At 45.1% G+C, this 13,598-nt stretch overlaps 1 non-coding gene across 1 annotated transcript; it reads right to left on the minus strand.

Annotated features, from left to right (window-relative positions):
• Positions 1-12,579: 12,579 nt before the first annotated feature.
• Positions 12,580-12,652, minus strand: TRNAP-CGG (transfer RNA proline (anticodon CGG)). Its single transcript has one exon. It is a non-coding gene; the product is annotated as a tRNA-Pro (tRNA).
• Between the last annotated feature and the right edge of the window lie 946 nt (positions 12,653-13,598).

Below are 13,598 nucleotides of genomic sequence, written 5' to 3' on the forward strand. Positions count from 1 at the left end.
CAGGGTTGCCTTAGGTTGGCCATACGCGAACATGCGCTCTTATGTTTTAGTTCCTACGCCAAGCGATCAGATAATTAGCAGATTTTCAATTTCCTGGCAATACACAGACGTCGGTTCTCTTCGGTGAATTAAAACCGGTACACCCAAAATATTTCACAACACATACACACACCGCGGCTGACGATGCGCATCACATGTTTGCGTCCCCAAGAGGTATTTCCACGTACTGCAGTTACCGATACACCGAAAGGCTACGCACTGGTTCCCCGACGACCTTGTATGCACGGAAATTGTGTAAATTTCACAATATACGAGCTAAATCATCTCGAAATCGTTCCGCAGCACGCGACAGCAATGCTTTCAAGCAGCTCTGCGCCGGGTTGCACAAGCTAGAAAGGAGGAAAGGCTCGTCGCGCACCCTTTCCTCCTCGCCCTAGGAATAGGTGTGTACAATCGGAAAGTTTGATATGGCGGAGCAGCCGCGCATATACCAGTTATAAAGTGGCAGAGCTCGAATCACAGCTGGGCCACTTGCAAGTGACGGCAAACCCTTGAAATGTAAAAGACTACAGTTGAACCTTATTACAGAGGACAAAATTATGCCTTAAAATTAGTTCGATGTGTAAGGTGATTCGATATAGCCGAAATTCGCCTGTAACAAAGTTGAACGGTTAAACGAACCTTTGTGATGTGTGCGTTATGCCATGCAGGTGTCCCACGTAACTTGCACCAAAATTTAAAAAAAAATATGCAAGTTCCACGCAGCTGGGCAAAACCAAGGTGATGTTGTTTGCCGCCGCTTGGAGCAAGTCAGACTTCTTTTTTTTGTATTCCGCCTAATTGTATAATTAGTTATTAATTATTAATCAACTTCTGCAACACAAAAATGGGCGCGCGGTTATTCGCGCAGCACTTTTTCGTGTTTCGCGAGCTTTCTTTAATGCTTAGAACAAACTTTTATGTAGCACGTATTGAGTAACGGAAAGCTGGATCGGGCATTTTTATGAATAGTCAACAATTTTCTCATCGACACTTCTGTTCTGAATATAATATTTGAGAAGTTCATAAATAATAATAACTAATTATGTAATTTGACGAAATATAAAGATAGTCTGACTTGCTCCAAGTGACAGCACACAATATTGCATTGGTTCTTTCCAGCTACGTGGCCACTTGAATATTTTTAAATTTTGGCAGAAATTGCGTGGGACACATATGGCATACGGAAGTGGCTAAGTCCAGTGGAGAAAGTACGCCAAGAAGGAATCCATTTATTAAAAACAAAACTGCGCGTTCTAGGCAGTAATGGTTGCATGTGTCAACCTCGCTAATAATGGCGTTACGATTCGGTGCACAAGATTGTGTAGACCTGCTCCGGTCCACTTCCTTTCGTTTTGTTCATCATATCAGTTATCGTTATATTCGGTTTCGACTGTATATACCTTCGCAGCAACGGTTAGCTCTCGGCATCTGTATAAGCAAGTGGCCTCAGAAAATGACTGGTCCAGTGAAAGACAGGCTATAGGCTCTAGTAACTTCACGTGACCCCCGATTGAAGATGTAAGCGCGCAAGACGAAGACGAGAAGTAGACATGCAGCACACCAACGGCTCACTTCCAAGAGTTTCTTTTGAAGCACGAGACCATGCATATATATATATATATATATATATATATATATATATATATATATATATATATATATATATATATATATATATATATATATATATATAGGCGATATCCTGCTCCAAATCACACATGCGCAGCCTGCAGAAATACGTTGTCGTCACGGAAGTACGATAGCTCCTTGCAAGATAGAGCGATAGACGGTTTTGCCACTCAGGTATCACCTAACCGGCCTATTATTTCCGCCTCGATAATTTTGCGGGTCAGTTGACTGCTACTACGAGAGTAGCAGTCAAGGATGGGACCCACACCGCCTTTGTGCATGGATTTTCGTAGTGCAGGAAAGCTTCCTTGCAGGTTTTGCAAAACGTCAATTCGAGATAGTTAAATGTTTACTGATACACGAGGTTCACATCGTGTAAAGGATGGCGACGCGAGACAAAGGCTGTGATAGCAGCTAAAATGCGGATGGATGGAAGTTGCGGGGAGCGAAAACAATCGCCACTTGTCTTCTCGCTGACACGCTATTCGGTGGGTTCCACTGAATTAGGGAGAGGACCCCACAGGAATTCGGCGTGGTCATTGTCGCCGAGCCATTTATTGCCGCCCTGTACGGGTTAAAGGGTGCAGTGGTCCTCCGCGATGGCCGTCACTGGAGACCGGCTATTCGGTCGAAGAATTCGTTAATCACCGTTAATTCCATCCCAGGAGGCTACGTTTAGGTGAGAGCGGAAGGCAGAAACGTTTCTGTATGTATATAGGTACACGTTAAATAACCAGAGAAAGTGGACGTTAGAAGGTAGCACGCAGAACGAAGCGCTTGTCATGCGTTCTTTCCTATATAGCTCGTCCGTTTGCGCGCTGCTTATGCAACCGGTCGAAATTAATATGTGTGCTCAATTAACGTTAGCTGCGAGTATATGTAGCTCCGCCCCTGTGTGCCTGCTTCCATTTTTTGAGTGCGTCTTGCCAAGCCATCTAGTCAGTCTACTGAGAAGAGAATGTTTTCAATGGTATCCCACACCTCGTCGTGTGAATACCAGCTAAACTCTCCGTTATAATGCGCCTTTGAGATTTATATATATGTGTTTGGATAGAGCCTAACTCTCCCGGATGCATGATAAGCGCCATTTATAAGCACTAAAACCATCAGCCTAAAAATAATCGAAGGAAATGATACAAATTTTGGCAGAATCCATATGTCACGATGAATGTATAGATGTTAATGTGATTACCATTCACGCAATGTAGCCACCGACATACCGTACTGCCGACGCCGAAACGCGTCGCGTATGAGGCGTGTGTGCAGCCGGGCCTCTCGCGCTTCCCACTGGTCACGCTGCGCCATCTAGCGCCGCCGCCGCGAAATCTGCTCGTTCCGCGTGTGTGAATATATACTCGGACAAGATTGTCTGAGTATACACGACGCGGATTCAATTCCGCCCAGCATCGTATAAATCTTAAAGGAATTTTTTGTCATTGAAGAGCGGCGCACACCCAGTTTCACCTAACCAGTAAACCAAGTCGGTTTCGAATCCGGCTCCCTCAGTATACACAGTCCAAGGCTCTACCCATTATACCATGGACTACACAGTGCTATGCCTGGCGTTCCTTCTGGACAAAAGATGCTTCACCGGCGAGCGTGCAGCTATGGAATGCCATCCTCGGTGCATCGCCTTTTCGATGCCAAAGATCTAGCGACGAAAGCAGCGTCACCTCAAAATAATTGACCGCGCCTATATGTCGCTTCTTCGTCTGTTCGACGGCACAGAGCTGACGAACGAAACGAGTTCTGGGACCCCAAGCTGCACTGGGTCATCGGCCATGTTACGTCTCTAAACGGCAAACAAATAAGCTTCCTTCGACGTGACAGCCGCATTCTTTAGGAGCCGTAGTGACTGTCAAGACGGGATTCCTAAAATCCCTACAAGCTGGCCGTTACGGTGAGCCGTAGGAACAGCGTCAGCGTCTATGTACGTGCAATTGCCTCAGAATATTGTATAATATTTCAAACGACTGTCGTACACATCCGACCTATACCCACAAGTAGACGTACTGCATATATTTCGTTTACACCAGTACAAACTGACTATGACTTTCAAAAGAGAATTAAGGGAAACTCGCAGATTCCTGAGCAACCTTGCCGAGCTTCAGCACAATGCGACGTCATGTGCCACTCGACATAAAGAAAGTTGGAAAACTGCAAAAACGAATTACTCAAAAGAAAAATGGTCAAATACCCTGCCTGCACTTTTGAATGAACGCAACAGAACTGGAACTGACATTTCAAGAACTCCACAGCGAAACCTTAGAATTCGTTGTTCTCTACGTAAATAAATCATTCCCCTTTGAGCAGCGAATCGATAACGTTACTTTTACTTCTTTCGATGCGCCTGAGTTTGGTGTCAATCTAAGCATTTTGTAAAGTTTCCTTGTCATGATTTTTTCTTGTCATCTGGCGATGTGTTTCCACATTTAGTGGAGTGTCTCACGTTTGCTGCTATCGACAATTTTTTGGTACTGAATGGGCTGCAGGCTCCTGTCAAGGCTGCTCTTGGGGCAGCTTTTAACCAGCCTCCTTCATCTTTTTGATAGAAATAAAAAAAATATTCTAATATTTTGCAGTCTATTCTATTTACGGCGTTTTTTAAGCATAAAGCAATCCTTCGAACGCTTATATGTCAGGCTTTATGAACATTACGCAGGTGAGGAAAATCATTCAGAGTTGTTCGTATAGTAATCTTCATTATCTGAACAATCAGTATTTCACACACTTCATTTTGGCGCACTTCCACTCCGGCAAAACTATTTCAAAGCGCGCGCGATGTGACTAATATTAATTTTTAAAAACATGCAGTGCATTGGAACACATATTGCTTCGAGTTCTTGCAAACTTCTTAAGAAAAAAACTATTTTCAACCTAATTTATGCACCTTTTTATATGCCGCATACATTATAACGCGTTGAACATGACAACATAATATATATGGCCTAATAAGCATACTGCAAAAGACTTTATTCGCTTCGTATGATTACTGAAAGTCATAAATGGTGGCGTCTATAGTGGATTAAGACATTGCACTGCTAAGCCAGGGTGTGGGATCAAATCCCGCCAGCGGTGGCCCATTTCCATGGGGGACAAATGCAAAAGCGTCCGTGTACTGTGCATTTGGTGCACGTGAAAGAAACCCAGGTGGTCAAAATTTATCCGGAGCCCCCCCCCCCCCCCCCCCACTACGTTCCTCAAAATCACATCATAGTTTTTGCCCGTAAAACTCCACAATATAATTCAATAAAATTATAAAAATTAAAGAAAGATCAAAGGGGACAAAAAACAAAGCTAAAGGAAGCGTATACAATTCCGCGTCAAGTTTCTCCGCCGACGTCAGCGCTTGTCATGCCCCTACTGGAGCAAAGCGAACTTTCACGGGTGGCCACGTAGTCACAATGTTGCAAGTAGACGATCGATCAATCGCTTGGCTACTTGCAACATTTTCGTCGATGCGTACACCAATACATGTACAGCGAAGCTGTTTATCCCTAGGGTTCCGTGCATTTTTCTTGTCCGTCAACAAATTTGTGCGGGCAAAAGCTATCATCATCAGCAATGGCTCGTGCCGATGCTCGCGCGTCCGTCGTCTTCTTCCACAGCTGGCTCCGATGCCGCTCATCATGCCAGCGTTCTCATACTGCCCCTCCCTCTGCCAAGGCGCTGACGGCACTGGCTCACTATATAACGTATGTGTATAACGAATGTATAACACGAATGAACGCTGATGTATAAAAATAAATGTGTGTGCATACCCTTAGACACGATGACCACCGATCAAGACGATAAATGCGTTCGTAAATGTGTTCCAAGATTCTGTCTTGCAGCTCTGTGTCGTGTGCTACACAGCTTCGCTGGTCATCCACCTTTACAGAGTGGAATGGCTCACGATTGGTTTAGTCTGTGCTGTAACCATTCCGTAGTTATCTGATCAGCGCTGGTCACAAGCAGTGGCGTACCAACTATTTCTCGAGTGTGTGTGCGCGACACACACACACACACACACACACACACACACACAGATATATATATATATATATATATATATATATATATATATATATATATATATATACGCGTATAGGTGCATTTAAAGAAGCGCCAATTTATTTCGACATAGAAGTCAGAAAATGGACGACATATATATTTAGAATTACTATTACAATAACTGAAAGTGCCTCGAAATGCGACTGTCAGTTGCATTTTTATATTTAATCGAGATAAACCTATTCAACAGTCACATATGGGGAACCATAGAGGTCCAAAAAATTATTTCACTTTGAACTTCTTTCTTGCAACTATGTAAAATCTCAAGATGATACAGGGACAAAATGCAATGAGTGCCTGACAGTGATCCCTAATCCCGCGCAGTAGCAGCAGTACAGTGCACATAAAGGATGAACATTGGCTGCCAACAATTTTAAAAATTAAGGAAAGAATTGTACTTGTGGTTTGAGTCTACAGCACAAATGCATCCCTAGTGTAGGTAATAGTACTATCGAGGTTATACAAAAATGAAGTACAATCAACATAAGTCACTTGCAATATTCGCAAAGAAAAAAGAAACAGTAGATGCGTGCGACCTTGAAGAATTGCAACCCAATTTCCTGCGAGGCTGTTTCTTTACAACAGTTGCAATAAAAGTTTGTTTCCTGAGATTATATCGCGTACCTTAAAAAGTTGCCCGTATATGACTGTTACATTTGAAAACTTGCCCGCATGTAATGCTTTGGAGCACTTCTTGTTGGGGAACTGTTAAAAAGCCAGTAATTCATCAACGGATAAAGTAAAGGTATATACACTGCCTCTGTAGCTTTGGTCAAAGTTGGACACAATTGGACGGGCAAATTTTTCAGTCATGGAATGCATCAAGATCCGTTGACGGCGCGCACAGTGAAGATGCATGGATCGGTCAGGTGGAACATGACTGATAAGCGATTTCTTTCTGCAATAACACTAGGATGGGGGGGGGGGGGGTTGTGACACAGACGGACGCCTCTACCTTTCATGTCAATTTGTTATGTCCCGTGCGCTCGCTGTTCTCGCGTTCATGATATGGTTTCGTGAATAGAAAAAGGAGGAGGAGGAGAGAGCCGAAGTCAAGCTCACGTATGTCAGCCCCAGCTCAGGAACCCCGTGACGGAATCACATTTTGTCTCCTCGAACCAACCCAGTCATGGTTGTTTCTTTTTTCCTTATTGATTTATTTATTACTTTTTTTAAGAGAGAAAGGAGATTCGATCAGCTAAGATCTGGACTTGCAAACAACAGCGCTATCTCGCAGGATTTGGTGCTTGGAAATTTGTGCTATGTTTCGCGCCTCACCTAGACTCTTGAGAGGCGCTGCGTCTGTCCATGCATTTCAGAGGCCACCACAGACACTAATGTAGCGGACGATCGAAGGCGGTGTTGTGTGCATCACAGAGAAGTTATTCTTGCGAAGGTGAACGTGTCCGCCGCGAGAGCCTGCTGCAGGCGCAGTAAACGAGTTCGCAGGGATCGTTATAGTCTGCCGATTCGTTTCGTTCTTTTCTTTTATTTCATTTTCAGAGCAAGTGCATTCTGTTAAGAAAAATAAGAGATACCACTGTGCGTCAGGTAACCCTGCTATCTCTATGGGCCTTCGCACGCACCACCGAATGCGACTCTTTTCCTCCCCCCTCCTTTACTACTATCGATGCATCCTTATCGCAGTAAAGTGATTCGATCAATCAACGACTGCAAACGTTCTGCCGACCGCTGTGAACGCCTCATCGATCCTAGTACAATCCCTAAGCTCGTATCGCGTCTTTGCAAAAAGGAAGTACTGTTATGTCGCTCTAAGGAAGGATGCCTGAAAAGCCACCCGAGTAAAGGAAAAGAAGAACAAAGAAGAAGAAAAAAAGCACATATCTCGGATGGCTGGGACAGTTGGGAAAAGGGCACGACGCTCGAGCAGCGGAGATTGGAACCGTTGAGCGTAAAAAAGCGTCGCAGTCGCGGTGCGCTCTCAGTACGCGTCACGCGATCATGCAGAGCTGCGTCTCGGCCGGCCGCCTACGGGCGCGACCGCAGGACGCGAGGCTCTGCGGCGACGGACCGGATGCGCGGGTGCACAAGGCGCGACGACGACGTGCACTCCTCCCCGTTTCTTCCCTCCTGGCTGCAGCTTCCACCGAGGATCGCCCCTCCCCCTTTTCGGAGAGTGGCTGCGCGCCACCACTGGGCCAGTGGAAAACGGCCGTGTGCGCGCGGAAAGGGCCCGCGTGGGAGACCGGAAGCGCGGAAACCCGCGGCTGCGCGCACCCCGAGCTCCGTCCGGCGCCTGCGCGCGGCAGGATTGACGTGGAACGCATTTCTGCGTACGCACGGTTCTGCGCTGGCCGGAGTTGTACTCTGCGGCTTGCACAGGATTTCTAGGCAGGTGCTCTATTTATACGCGCAGCGCGTGACATGTGTATCTGCGCCTGTCCGCGCTGTTTCTTTCGGGCTTCCTGCGGGGCCTTTGTCCTGGACGCGGTGGTTTTTTTTTTTTTTTTCGCCTCTTCAAGTGCCGTGACCGCCTGTTCCATCCCGCGAAACGGACCGCCGGCGCCCGTTGTTTTATCCAGTGCCTCGCAGACGTACAGGCGTAGGAGAGCCGCCGAATAACGTTCTGCATAGGAACACAACAGAACGCTATTTCCGATTTTTTTTTTCCTATAAAGGCTTTCATGGGATGATCATTTCATCCATCTAGGTCGACCCAATGCGGCGCCGTAGAAAGAAAGAAAGAAAGAAAGAAAGAAAGAAAGAAAGAAAGAAAGGAACCTACGCCCTTGCTTTCCGACTAACAACGGGAGAAACATGGATTAAATCTAGGAGAGCGAAGAAACGCGAAGGATCAAGCTTATAAAATACGAAGTCTATTTTAGGCATGGGCTCGATTCGACAGAGCATGTCGCACTACACGGAGGCGTAGTGAACACGGTTATAAATTTTAAGAAAATCTCTGTATTGTAACTTCGCTCCAAATAGAGAGGCAGTTTATTCCGTTATGCAGTGCCTTTATGCGGATTGAAAAGTTAATTTCTGCGATTGCCATGCGCACTCTCGAAAAACGAGATATAACAAAGGTTAATTAACGTGGCTTGCAGGTTGGAAAGTATTGGGGACACACAAAAAAAAGTATGTTGTTTTTCGTTGAAATAAAACGGGCTCGATGATCTTGGTTCGTATTCACAAAGCTACTCTTACGCAAAACGGCATTCTCTCATTTACCGACATTGGGGCACCCATCACTCAATGCGACGATGGGCGTGGTGAGGTGGCAAGGAGACGTACGCCGCGGCGATGACCGCTCACCAGATGGGACTTATGTATAAGAGAACTCAGCAAATAAGGGCAGCGTTCCTTGGCTAGTTGACAACAAAGTTGTGAGCGGTTCAAACAAAGTGAAATGTTCCGTCCACCCATTCTGCACGGCTTGAATTGCATCTTTGAAGTAAGTTCTGTCGCGTGAGACTGAGTGAAACAAGAAAACGGTAATAAAACTGCCAAATTTATATACATATATATATATATATATATATATATATATATATATATATATATATATATATATATATATATATATATATATATATATATATCGCAGGGAGAGACGTTTGTCCTGCAGTGGACATAAAAGAGGCTGATGATATGTATAGGTATATATAATATGCGAGATCCATCATTCAGAAATTCAGCAGGCTGCAGGGATCTTAGATGTAGCTTCAAACTTCTAAATTTTACTCCCAAGTGTGGGAAGAATATGAGCACATACCATGCCAAAAACATTTTACTCACTTTATAATTAAGTCGCAGGCTCCAAAGATGCAGCTCAGACGCCTAATCTCAGCATGCTGTAACCTGTGGAGTTTTTCTGAACGGCCGGCCGGACTGCACCGACGCGAAGCGTCGCTTCTGTGTCGGTTGTGGTTGGGAGTTGCCTTCATAGAAGCTTATTCAGAACTAATTGGAATGGCTGACAGTCCTGCATGTGACGTCTGCGTCTGCGAGAATAACATTGACCTCCTATTGTGCCACTGTCCTCAATTTGGAGCACAAATACAATATATGTCCAACGTGTCCAAAGGAACGAAATCGTCACCCCAGTGAACAGGCAATACTAGAACACCGTCCTCACCGATCATCAGCTCTGAAGGCAGCGAAGGCTCTTCCGTGCTTTCTGAGAACGGCTGGCTTGTGCGAGCCTCTTTGACTCCGTAATGCTGTCCTTACACATCTCTCTCTCTCTCTCTCTTCTTTCTAATCGTCTTCTCCCTTCCCCCAGCGTAGGGTAGTCAACCAGACTATTGGCTGGTTAACATCCCTGACTCCTCTCTCTCTCTCTCTCTCTCTCTCTCTCTCTCTCTCTCTCTCTCTCTCTCTAAACTTTAAGAATAACCAACGCATGCCGGTCCTGCCAGCGCGAAGAACGAAAGAGGTGAAGAGCAGGCGCTCAGATGATTAGTGACCGCGCCGGACCACTTGTCAATGTCTTCGGTGTACAATGTCAGCTGCACCAGCTCCTTGGAGCTGTCAACCAGTGACAGCTGCAATTCCGACGAATTCAATAGTCACGAATCGCCCTTCGCATTCAATGCGCCGCCACGAGAGCCATCGCCCAGCGCAACACATCGCGCTGCAACATAAAGACCAAGGGTAGCCCTAACCACTGATGTGATACGTGCTGCTTGCTATTTGAAGGGTTTTACCACTTTTCAGTGAAGCGTTTCGCATACTCTCTATAACTGTGGAGCGCTGCTTTCCGCATTTGTGTGTAGGTTTATAGAGCGCATTATTTCCCTGTATAACGCCGCTTAGTGTCCAACCGCTGACCGGTGCATTTGTTTACATCGGCATGGTACAGCGACCGCTCGTTATTTGCTTGAAATACATGCACGCCACGCATCATTGGCATCAAATAATGTCAGAACATTGCAAACGCAGATTTTGTGTAGGCAAGCTCTGTCGCATCACTCTGAGTCGCGCTGGTGTGAGCGACCGGACACCTTCGAAAACAGCGAGCGGGAGACCGTATATACTATAGTATACATGTGTTATGCTGTCTAAGTTATCACTCTTCGTACTCTTTTCATGCACACAATTCATGTGTTCCATAAAGTAAAACATGAAAAATTTGCGCGTATGATTGTTCATTTTGAGGACGCGTAGTTTTATTGCGTAAGCGCCGATGCCAGTTCAGACACCGTTCGCATCTGAATGAGGCGGTTGTTTGCGCTGATGTGTAGAAGGGGCCTTTGCTTGTTGCGCATTTCGGATAAGAGGCAAGCAGTGCACCTCGGAAGGTAAATGATGAGTGAGCATAACAATATGTAAAAATACACTCACGTGTAGTCACATTTGTTTTAGCAAGTGCTTGCGTGCGCGACTGGTATAGAACGGCAACGTATGCCGATGTTGACGCTTCTCGCTTTTTGTGTGTGCATGCCCTGTATAGGAAATGAAAAATAGGTTATTTCAAATCCATATGGTCAAAATTCAACTACCAAAAGTAGTTCTCTTCATCCAAATGGCGTTGTTAGCTGCAGGTCAGTCGATCAGGTCCTTCCGCACGAACTCGACGACTGTGATAGGCCTAAAACCTATATATAGGCTGAGCGCGATCGACATCGGCGAAACTGTATGTACCGCTGGCGAGGGTGAAGTTCGGGCAGCCAACAAACGCAGCAACACTTGTCACCCATCACTTGCCCGTCGACTCAGAACGTTAACTTGGTGCGACGGCAAGTTCTCGCAGCTGCAACTTCTCACGCCAAACACTATATATATAGCTCGATCGCCGGCTCCTCGACTCTGCCATCTTTCCCAGCATGCTCTGCGCATGCCGCCCTTCACGTCATAACACCATATGTGGCCAATAGCTGAGGAGCAGGCAAGCGAGGTGGTTTGAAGGAATTAACGAAATTCATTCGTGAAAAATCTGCGCAACTCTCAAACCTGCTTTTTTCAGGACATACCCAGCGAACTTTATTTACATATCCGTTGACATAAAAAGAATCGCCGGAGTTGCCCTTTAAGCACGTTGACAAATACGAGCCAGTGGTGGTACAGTGGCGCTGTGTACAAATCACCGGTAAAGCCACTGGTCACGTAAGGCAGATATATGTCATTCCTGTGTCGTGTGGTATAGCGAATATGTTGGTCAAACGAGGCGGGTGTGTGAACTCCTCAGAGAGCATGCTGCTTTTGCGAGTATACTATAGGCTCTTTCGTGTGTGCTCTCTGACGCACTGCGTATCTTATTGTGGGCGCGGGTCCCTCGCTGAAGATGCAGCGTGCCGTTTTTAGAAATGTTAATCAGTTAAACAACACATTGCTTGAAGTATATCGTATACAAATAAGGAAGAGCACGTAAAGGAGCCAAACTTGTTTGTCGGTTGGTTGGTTTGCCTTTATGAATGGCGCATGCCCACTATGGGGAATCGACCAAGAATTGAAAGAATTAGAAGGATAAGTAGTCAAACCTAAAAAGAAACACTAATGAGATATATTGATAAGATAAAAAGAGAAGTAATATAACACGATTGTCTAAAAATTCAGCATGGAAATCGTCCTGATTCAGAAAAACTTCTCTACATCTGCGCAGACATCTCTACGACAACGTCCTAGGGAGGAGGTTCCCAAAGACCGGATATTTCGAATGTCAAGGTTTCATCAAATACGGTGAAATAGTCCTACTAAAATATTTTTCCTTAGTGTTAGGAAACTGTGGAATGCTAAGATATATATATATATATATATATATATATATATATATAGTCATATCATGAGAAGCCAACAAACACCAAGGACAACATAGGGGAAATGAGTTGCGCTTAATACATGGAATGAAGAAACAATAAATTAATGGAAATTGAAGTGGATGAAAGAACAACTTGCCGCAGGTGGGAACCGAACCCCCAACCTTCGCATACCGCGTGCGATGCTCTACCAATTGAGCTACCGCGGCGTTATGAAAGCTGAAGAAGGAAGGATTGAGAGAAGGGGACTACTAAGGGTCGCTTTCGACAAGCTATTTGCTGTTTCATTCATAACTAGACCTTTGGGATCACGTAACCAGACCACTCTAATTAGGGTTTATACCAGATAATGAAATGTACTTGAGATAAATGACGCGCAGAAGGGCAGGGAGGTTAACCAGGGGCAGTTCCGGTTGGCTACCCTGCACGGGGGAAGGAGTAGGACAATAAAAAAAGAGAAACAGAGCGGGAGGGGTAAGATATCGGGAAAGAGACGAGCAAAAACAAACCGCGTATACTATTGAAATGTGCGAACCACTATTCGCAGTGAGATAAGAACCCATTGCTGTAATAACTCTCGAGATTTATAAATATACCCTTCGTTGGGCCAATCTTACAGCCAGAAACTGCGCCACAAATATAGGATATGAAGTCAAGAAGTCTTAGTGTAAACGACTAGTCAGACTGGATCGACGGGCCTTGCACGAGAAAGTCCTTTCTTGTTCTAATCGCCTATGTGTTTTATAAGTTCGGTTAAAGGGTGTTCCACGTAAATTTAGCCAAGCTTTAAAAATATGCGAATGCCACGTAGCTGGACAGAACCAAGGTAATGTTGTTTGTCGTCGCTTGGAGATACTCAGATTTTTTTTTTCATTCTACCTAATTCGTGAGAAACTCCCCATGCAGCTTTCTGTTGCTCCATACATGCTACATTAAAGTGTTTTTCCGCGCGTGAAAGAAGCCAGCGAATGCACGCCAAGTACATCGAGCGGCCAGTCACGCGGCAATTTTGCATTCATTGCGGGCTTCTTTCACGCCCGCAAAAACTTTTATGTAGCACGTATTGAGAAACAGAAAGCTGTATGGGGAGTTTCTCACGTTACTCTACAATTGTCTCATTAATACTTTGCAGCTAAATATAATATTTGAGAAGTT

This window comes from Dermacentor variabilis, chromosome 1, assembly GCF_050947875.1.
Source record: "Dermacentor variabilis isolate Ectoservices chromosome 1, ASM5094787v1, whole genome shotgun sequence".
NCBI classification, from domain to species: domain Eukaryota; kingdom Metazoa; phylum Arthropoda; class Arachnida; order Ixodida; family Ixodidae; genus Dermacentor; species Dermacentor variabilis.